The following is an 8994-nucleotide window of genomic DNA, read 5'->3' as shown; positions in this document are numbered from 1 at the left end:
TTAACACAATATTATAAATCAACTATACTTCAATAAAAGAAATTTTAAAAAAGGATAAAAGTATCCAGCCATAGGTGTTAGTTAAAACTCTAAATTTCATTCAAAGTTCTTTCTGGCAGCTCTAGCCTGTGCCAGGCCTGGAAGCTTAGTGTGGGGTAGGGCACGGTTGGCTTCTTCTTGGAAGCAGATTTTTTTCTACAGTATTTGAGGGCAATAAAGGGATAGAGAACTAAGCGTCAGCTTGGCCCCAGAAATCCCTAAAGAAGGCATGACAGCCTCACTGTGCTTGTTCATGCAGGCCTCTGTCTCTGATGATAGCCACCCTGATGGGGGACAGGCTTGTCTCAAGGCCCTGCTGGGAGTGTGATCTGTTGCTAACAGTCCCCGAAAAAGGATGTCAACCCATCAGATATAATCTAAGAAGTCAGAGTAAGAAGGGAATCAAGCGTGAAGGTGAAAATGCTCTAAACCCCTCGACAGTCTCCATCCTCACAAGAAGGTGTGGGTGGGGTGTGTGTGTGTGCGTGTGTGTGTGCACATGCACTTGTGCAATTCTGCATTTGTCCTATGGCTCCTGCTGACTTTAGTTTCTGAAGATAAACATGCATCAGAGTTAGTTCAGAAGCACCTAGTTCTTTTTCAAACGTTGATTAAGAATTCCAGGTGGTGCCCCCAAATTTTCAAGCATTATGAGTCCCACTGCAGGTGCTCAGTAAATATTCATTAAATCGACTAATTAACAGGAAGTTTGCTCAAAGGCAGGAAGATGATAACAGGTTGGATGGCACTTAGGGGCCCTGCCTTTACTCCTGTGTCCCCGCTGCCTCCCTTTGTCCTTCACTTAGCTTTCTCGGCTTGGCTAAGTCAACACCTGGTCATCCTTAGAGGCTGCCTGAGAATGTCAGCTCCTGTAATGGAGACTTCCACAGATTCCCTCTGCAGAATGAAAACTGCCCTCTTCTGGGTTCGCCCAGCATGCGTACACGCCGTGGTCTGCTTCATGAACCACACCGTAATAGTGATTTGTTGTGTGCTCATGGTTCCAGGCTCTCATGTCTCATTCATCTCCATTCCTACATTGCCCAGCACAGGGCCCTCCCAGGGAGGGCTAGTAATGGGTTTGAGTGAATAAATCCTAATGTCCATTCATCAAATACTAATTGTACACAGTGGTCCCCTCCAGCAGACTCGGGACTCTGTTGCTGAGAGATTTCCCAATTCAACTGCCACCTTTTCATTTTGTAGGTCAGTTAGAGCTCACATTGGGCAATGCGTCCCAGCACCTTGGCTGGGTGCCTGGCACGGCTCCCTGATGCTGTCACTCCATCGGGGAGGCCGGAACGGAATTGGAGCTCTCAGGGGCCTCAGCATCGCCAGTTATGAGGTACAGAGAAGCTCTCTTGAGCCCTAATTTGAGAGCGTTGAGTTGAAGCACTGACATGACCACATAAACGCGATTCTGTAGCATAGAGAAAGGCCCACTCACGGGGCCTTCAACATCCTCGTCCAGAACTTGTGTGACTTCTCTCTCAAGCAGGAGCAATTCTCATGAAGAAGACAGGCTGTTGCTGGCCTGACCTGAGGCCTTTTAGAGAGTCTGGGGTGCTTCCATTTTTAGAGACTCTTGGGATATTTAAAAACGGTGAAATGCCAAGTGTTTCCATGCTAAGAGGTGGGTGCTTTCAACCCACAGAATGGCAATGTGATTGTGCTATTACCAAGGATTTATTTTTAAAAACAATTACATCATAGTATAGTAGTGAAGCATAGGGACCCTGGAGCTCAGATAGCCTGAGTTCAAATCCTGGCACTTATTAGCCGTGTTATCTCATCAGCTGTGTGACCTTGGGCATGTTATTTGGTCTTTCTATACCTCAGTTTCTAGTCTATAAAAGGGACATAGTATTAACTCATTTTCGGGTTTTTGTGAGGATTAAATGTAAGTCTTACACAAGTACCTAGACTCTTAGAACAGTATGCTTTGTATACATGTCAGTAATTATTACTATTATTATTACCTTATTGCACTCCATGCAGTGTCATCTAGTAAGAGGATGCTAATTTAAAGTTTCATCTTGAATATTATTTTCTTTCACTCTTGTCAGGGGATCTCACTGACTGTATATATAATTTCTTTTGCAGGTCATTTCAAAATTCTAAGTTTGAGGACCTTTGTGAACAGAGGCCTGTGCTAGCTGGTCTCTTGATGCCCCTTGTGAAATGGGATGCCTGCCCCTACTTCTGAGAGTGGTACCCCACTGAAAACCTTCCCTCCCCGTCCCCAGTGGCACACATCCAGTCTCAGGACTAGGGCTGTCGCTGGGCTTCCGCAATGACAATATAGTGACAGAGGGTGGGGCGGTGGAACAACTTCCAAAAAAAGACGCAGACGCATAGGTCTTCGGATTCAATTAACCAATTGTTTGTCGGACCACAAGGGTGTGGCTCTTCAAACAGCAGATGCTGTTCTCTCCCTGGCTCAAGTTAAAGTGATCGTTTTCCCAGTTGGCACGGAACAAGTTCTACACTACTAATAAGCTGGCTGGCACAACGCAAAGAGCCCTGGTGCCAGTACTGGCAGTACCCACGGAAGGCTGTGCTGATCCCCTTCCCTAATTATAGCTGCGACTGTCACGATCCAACTTGCGGGTGATGTGCAGTCACTACCTGCATGCCATATAGGATTTAATGTCACCTAACACCTTCTTGTTGCTACCCTAGCAAGAGGCTGGTATGTAGGAAGAGTGGCATCCACGTAGCATGGCAGCTGAGTGAGTGGGGGCCTGGGCACAGGCAGGGTGCCCTGACCTCTGAGGTCACACTGAGCTGTGTGGTGACCTTGGCCCCTAACCCACCACTGTCAGGGCTCAAATGCTGGCACCAAAGCCCTGTGTTTAGATGCCTGCTCTGCATCCTTCTGAATCTTGGCCATGTTTCAGCAGCACCGATTATCTCTTGCCTAGCAGCAGTGAGGCGGCAGTCACTACGCAGAGGTGAGGGGCGGCTGCTCGGCGCTCCCAGGCCTGTGCTGCCGGGGAGAGTGGCTACAAGACCCCTGCCACTCTCCCCGCAGCAGCAGGGGAAGCGGCACCTTGGGAGCCTGAAGGCATGAAGTGCAAATGAGAGGAAGGAGTTTATTTGCAGCTAAACATTCCAAATCATTCTGATGGCTGTGAGCAGACTTTTTACCAAAGCCTTCTGGGATGCTGGCTTGCACCATTAGCTGCTAGCCAGCATGCCATCACCCTGCACCTAGGAGGAGTGGGCACCTGGTGGGGTTTGGGCGAGGGATGCCCACTGACTGAATTATTTCTAGGGCAATTATTTTCCAGGTTTCTCTTCCCGCAGGAAAAATTACCCATATCAGTAGCACGTTTGCAGGCCCCGTATTTCTAAAGTGCTTTGCCTGGAGTGGGCAATGAGCATTACCCACGACCTGGGGAGGAGCGAAGGGTGGACGGAGGGGTGAAGGTATTCAACTCCTTGGGCCTGCAGGCGGGGTGCTTGGCCTTGAAATTTTTAAATTCCTACCTCTGAAGTACAACATTTAAAATATTTATTCTGAATATTGAGAAAGACTTCAGTAAAAAAAAAAAAAATTTTTTTTTTCCTCTAGCACTTTCACTCTGTCCCCAATGAAGAGAAATTCTCTAAAGAAATAGTTTCCAAAAGAAATAGAAACAGATTCACAGATACAGAGAACTAGTGGTTACCAGTGGGGAGAGGGAAGTGGGGAGGGGCAAGATAGGGGTATGGGGTTAAGACAGTGGTCCTCAATCTTTTTGGCACCAGGGACCGGTTTCGTGGAAGACAATTTTTCCATGGATGGGGTGAGGGCGGATGGTTTCAGATGATTTGAGCGCATTACATGTATTGTGCACTTTATTTCTATTATTATTACATTGTAATATAGAATGAAATAATTATAGAACTCTCCGTAATGCAGAATCAGTGGGAGCCCTGAGCTTGTTTTCCTGCAACTAGATGGTCCCATCTGGGAGTGATGGGAGACAGTGACACCTGAAGTGTGTTGCTTATGTCCAGTCTGCTCTGTAAGATGCGGCTTAATTGTCACTTGCCACTCACGGATGGGGTTTTGCTATGAGTCTGCAAGCAATTGATTTATTATGGTCTCTGTGTAGTCAAACCTCTCTGCTAATGATGATCTGTATTTGCAGCCGCTCCCCAGCGCTAGCGTCACCGCCTCAGCTCCACCTCAGATCATCAGGCATTAGATTCTCATAAGGAGCGTGCAGCCTAGATCTCTCACACGTGCAGTTCACAGTAGGGTTCGTGCTCCTATGAGAATCTAATGCAGCTGCTGATCTGACAGGAGGCGGAGCTCATGCGGTAATGCGAGCGATGGGGAGCGGCTGTAAATACAGATGGCGCTTTGCTCACTCACCCGCCACTCACCTCCTGCTGTGCAGCCCAGTTCCTAACAGGCCACAGACCGCTGCTGGTCTGTGGCCCAGGGGTTGGGGACCCCTGGATTAAGAGATACAAACACTATGTACACAATAATAAGCAACAAGGATATACTGAACAGCACAGGGAAATATAGCCATTATTTTGTAATAACTTTAAATGGAGTATAATCTATAAAAATATTGAATCACTATGTTGTGTACATGAAACTAGTATAATACTATAAACCAACTATACTTAAAAAAAGTGGGTTCTAAACTATGCTTTTTTTAAATCAAAGGAATTTTTTTCTTTCATGTGAAATCTTATGCTACTCTCAGTATATAAAACTGGAACAACAACTCTCCCTGCTGATACCCAGAGGTGGTACGAACTCTTTTTTTCCCCCAGGAACCTTGGAAGCAGCCCCACAGATTTCCAGCATCCTTGGTGCTACTAAACCTCTTGGTTTGATTTTACAGTCATCTGCCTCATGCTCAAAGTTCCCAATTTGACCTCTTATATTTGCAAGGGGGGGCCTTCGGGAGTCTTTAGGGACAACTGGGTATTGTCAGTGAGCCTTTGATGTGGAAGCCTCAGGGCCTGGGTATTTCATCCTACATGATTCAGGTGCATAGATATGGGTGCGCAGAAATCTGAGGTTCCTCTTCTCATATGATTTGTATTGGTCAGTGCTTGGCAAAGATTTGTAATTTGCGGAATCACTTGGCATTCAATAAGTATGAATTGCACTCTTCTGTGTGGACAATGTCCCTGATCTATCTCATGGATTTTATGGTCTCAAGTGGGAAGATGACAGTAGGACACAAGCAAACATAAATGATTATTTCTGCGAGTGATAAGTGTTATGAAGAAAACAAACCTCATGGGAAAATAAAGGTTCATGGGATAGAGAGAGAATGACTGGACAGATGGAGGGGGTGCTGGGGGCCGGCGGTAGTTCTTTAGACTGGGAGCTCCAGAAAGGCCTCAACAGGGAGTGACCTGGACGCCAGAAGCTACCCAGCCAGGAGAAAACCTGGGGGAGAGTATGGGCGGCAGTGGGAATAGCAGATGCATAGTCCGTGAGGAGGGCACACACTTGGCTTGTTTGAAGAGCAGAAAGCTGGCCCATGTGACAGAGACCTTAGTGACCAGGGAAACCAGATTTGGGGCCTGATCAGAGAGGTCAGGGCTGGGCATTTGGGTCTTATTTTAAGAGTTATGGGATTGTGGTGGAGGATTTTAAGGTTTTCTCCCACTTGAGTCTTCTTCCCTTCTTCCAGTGCTTGAATTGCAATTCATATCCAGAAGAAGAGCAAGTTTTTCTGTTAATAATGCTACCTTATCAACAACCCAAACCTACGAGTACCCCAAATTGAAAAAATGAATGGGGTCTCAAAGGAACCAGAAATACTAATTCATTTAACAAATACTGTTCTCTTTTTATTGCTACAGAGTCTATACTTATAGCTGTGTGATCTTAGCCAAGTCACTTAACCTCCCCGTGCCTAATTTTTCTCATCTGTAAAAAGGGGATAATAGTATATCCCTTATAATGTTTCAAAGATAAAATACTTGTAAATGCTTAGAACACATGGTTAACAATATGTTTGCTATTATTATATATGCAAAAGCACAATTAACTGACATTTGTTTATTTCACACATATTTCTTGAGAACCTACCATGTGCTGAGTGAGTGCTATACTAGGTGCTGAGGATACAGTTGTGAACAAAGCAGGTTCAGTCCCTGCCTGGCACCTGGCTTCCTGCTCTTTACTCAGTAAAAGGAGGCATGGGATTGCTGAGGAGGGACCCACCACCTTTGGCCAATGCATGTGGAAGTGGTGAGGGAAGGTGCCCTCACCTTCCCTCACCCAGGTTAGGGTTTATTAGCCCAGGAGCCACCGGGGGTCCAAGCCTGGTTCCATGCCCTGGAAACCCCCTGAACTCTGCAGATAATGTTCAAATATGAAGAGAGTTCCCTCAGAGGAATCTGATGCGGTGAGTGTAGCACTTGCTGGGTTCTCGGTCCCTGCAGCCATCTAGCTGATAACATGCTATCACTGAGCCCTAATCCCCAATCCTGAGACTTCACCTCTTCTCAGCTCCAGTCCTTGCTCCTGCTTGAATCGGTACCCCCAAAGGATTTGCCTGCATCTCTTTTCCCAACTTAGGAATGTGCACCAGGCACGTCCCAAGAGGACAGAATCAGGCCCGCAAGTTCAGTGAGTCAAGTTAGCTTCCCAAATGAGGGCAAGTGTTACCTGCAGGTTCCTATCAGTCTAGATTCAGACAAGTTATTGTGATTTTTAAAAAAAAATCACTCCAGTTATTTGAAGCATAGTGTTAGAGCAGGAAGGGTCAGAGAGCTCACCCAGGGAACGGCATTTTAGAGATCTTTCTAAACTACAACCATTCACATGGCATTCCCCATCTAAAATGCTTCCGCACTTTGCGGAGATTTCCAGGTGATCCAGACATCGTGGTGCCAGGCCTTCGTGATGTGGCTCCCATATGCTGCAGTGGCCTTGTCTCCTCCCCGTGTTTCCACGACAGTGTGCTGCTTCAAGTTCTCCCAGCATGCCCTGGCCTCTCTCCCTGCACCCTCTGCCAACCCCTACCCAGATTTACCCATGGATACCTCTCAGCTATTTGGACTCCCTTGGGCATCACCTCCCCCAGGAAGCCTCCCACCCTCACTCAACACTGGATCGTGTGCCCTGGGCTCCGCTGGGCTACAGCACTCCCACACTGGCCCGCCTGGGCCGTTTCCTTGTACGCTTAACTTGGTAGACCCGGGGCCTCCTAGAGGGTAGGGCCCACCTTTTTATCTGCATAGCTTCCCTGAACTTAATAAATGGCTTTTAAATGAATAAATGAATGAAATAACTTTTCCCTACAGTCCTACTGAAAATCTCTAAGCACATTCATGTTTATCATTTCGTAGGGGTCAATTTTGGGGTCAGGGAAAAATACAGTCATTATACCTATAAAAGTCCTTGGAACACTGGGATTTTTTTCCCTGTGATATAGCTTTTGTATTGTCAGATAGTTATTGATTTTTTTTTTTTTAATGCACACTGGGAAGAGTACATTATGATTACAGCTGTTTAGAATGTCTGCTAGGGTGTTTGAATTCGGGCTTGAAGAACCACAAGTGGTATCAGAAATCCCTTGTAATTGGGTAAATGTAACAGCTATAATTAATTTCAGCTGCATATAACAGAAAGCACCTTATACAGATATTTATTCCTTAAACTGTCCTAGAGGTATTTATTTATTCCTCTCTCATATAAAAGAGGCCTGGAAGTTGGCTGGCACCTTCCAACTCCTAGCAGTGAGACCATGGGTAATTAATACCTTCTAAACCCAATATTATTTTTAATTTACAGAGATTAAATTAAAAATAATATTAAATTTAAAATCTGTAAATTAAAAATAATATTATCGGACTCCCCTGGTGGCGCAGTGGCTAAGAATCCGCCTGCCAGCGCAGGGCACACGTGTTCGAGCCCTGGTCCAGTAAGATCCCACATGCCGCGGAGCAACTGGGCCCGTGAGCCACAACTACTGAAGCCCGCGCGCCTAGAGCCCGTGATCCACAACAAGAGGAGCCACCGCGATGAGAAGCCCGCGCACCCGCTCACCGCAACTCTAGAGAGCCCACGCGCAGCAACGAAGACCCAACGCAGCCAAAAATAAATTAATTAAAAAAATAAATAAAAATATTATCTGTAAATTAAAAATAATATTATCATAGGGCTTTTGTGAAGCTCTCATGTGATGAACCCTGGCCCGGCACAGAGTAAATATTCAATAAATGTTAGGAAAAAAGAAATCTATTATTTCCGCTAGCTGTTTGCTCTATCAGTGCCTCTTTAGGTTTGCTGCTTTTTAGTAGGATTGATAAACTTCCAGAGATATGTATAATTTCAGACATTAGCTACAAGCATCCCTGTGCTACCATTTATTGTAAACATTTGTTTTAAACATTGTGGTGAGCGCTGACACAGCAATATTCTCCTATCCTCAGAGACTGCTGTAGAGGGAGTGCGTCTTATGGAGAAATAAGTCTATTGCAGGAGCCAGAATGCCGCCCAGCTGCCTTCAGGCCGAACTCCCAGAAATATGCTTCTTATAAATTTAGGTAGTAAAGAAAATTTGAAAGTGAATCATGCAGAAGAAAATCATGCTTTCTGACTTTAACCTACTTGGAGTTCAGAAAGTTAACTAACAATTTGCATGCAATGAATATAGTCCCCTAAATACAATAGCTGATGAATTATTTTATACACACATTTTAAATACAACATATTGTTTAGTTATGATTGGGAAGCAGTCTTAAACTTTTTTTTAAGCAGCTGAAATATACAAAACAGTTACAAGTGGAAATACTATTGCAAAGTGCCCTGCATTTTTAGCCCAGAGCTGAACCACAGAAGTCTCAGGTTACTTAGAAAAATACAAAACAACAGTTTCCAAGTTAAGAATTATGTGTTTTCAGGAGGGAAGAAGGGAATAGCAGCTTTGGCTTAAAATGCTCAACGGTTCAAAGTCATCACACTTACAATTAGAAGAGAGC

This window comes from Eschrichtius robustus, chromosome 7, assembly GCF_028021215.1.
Source record: "Eschrichtius robustus isolate mEscRob2 chromosome 7, mEscRob2.pri, whole genome shotgun sequence".
NCBI classification, from domain to species: Eukaryota; Metazoa; Chordata; class Mammalia; order Artiodactyla; family Eschrichtiidae; genus Eschrichtius; species Eschrichtius robustus.
This window is presented reverse-complemented; position numbering follows the sequence as displayed.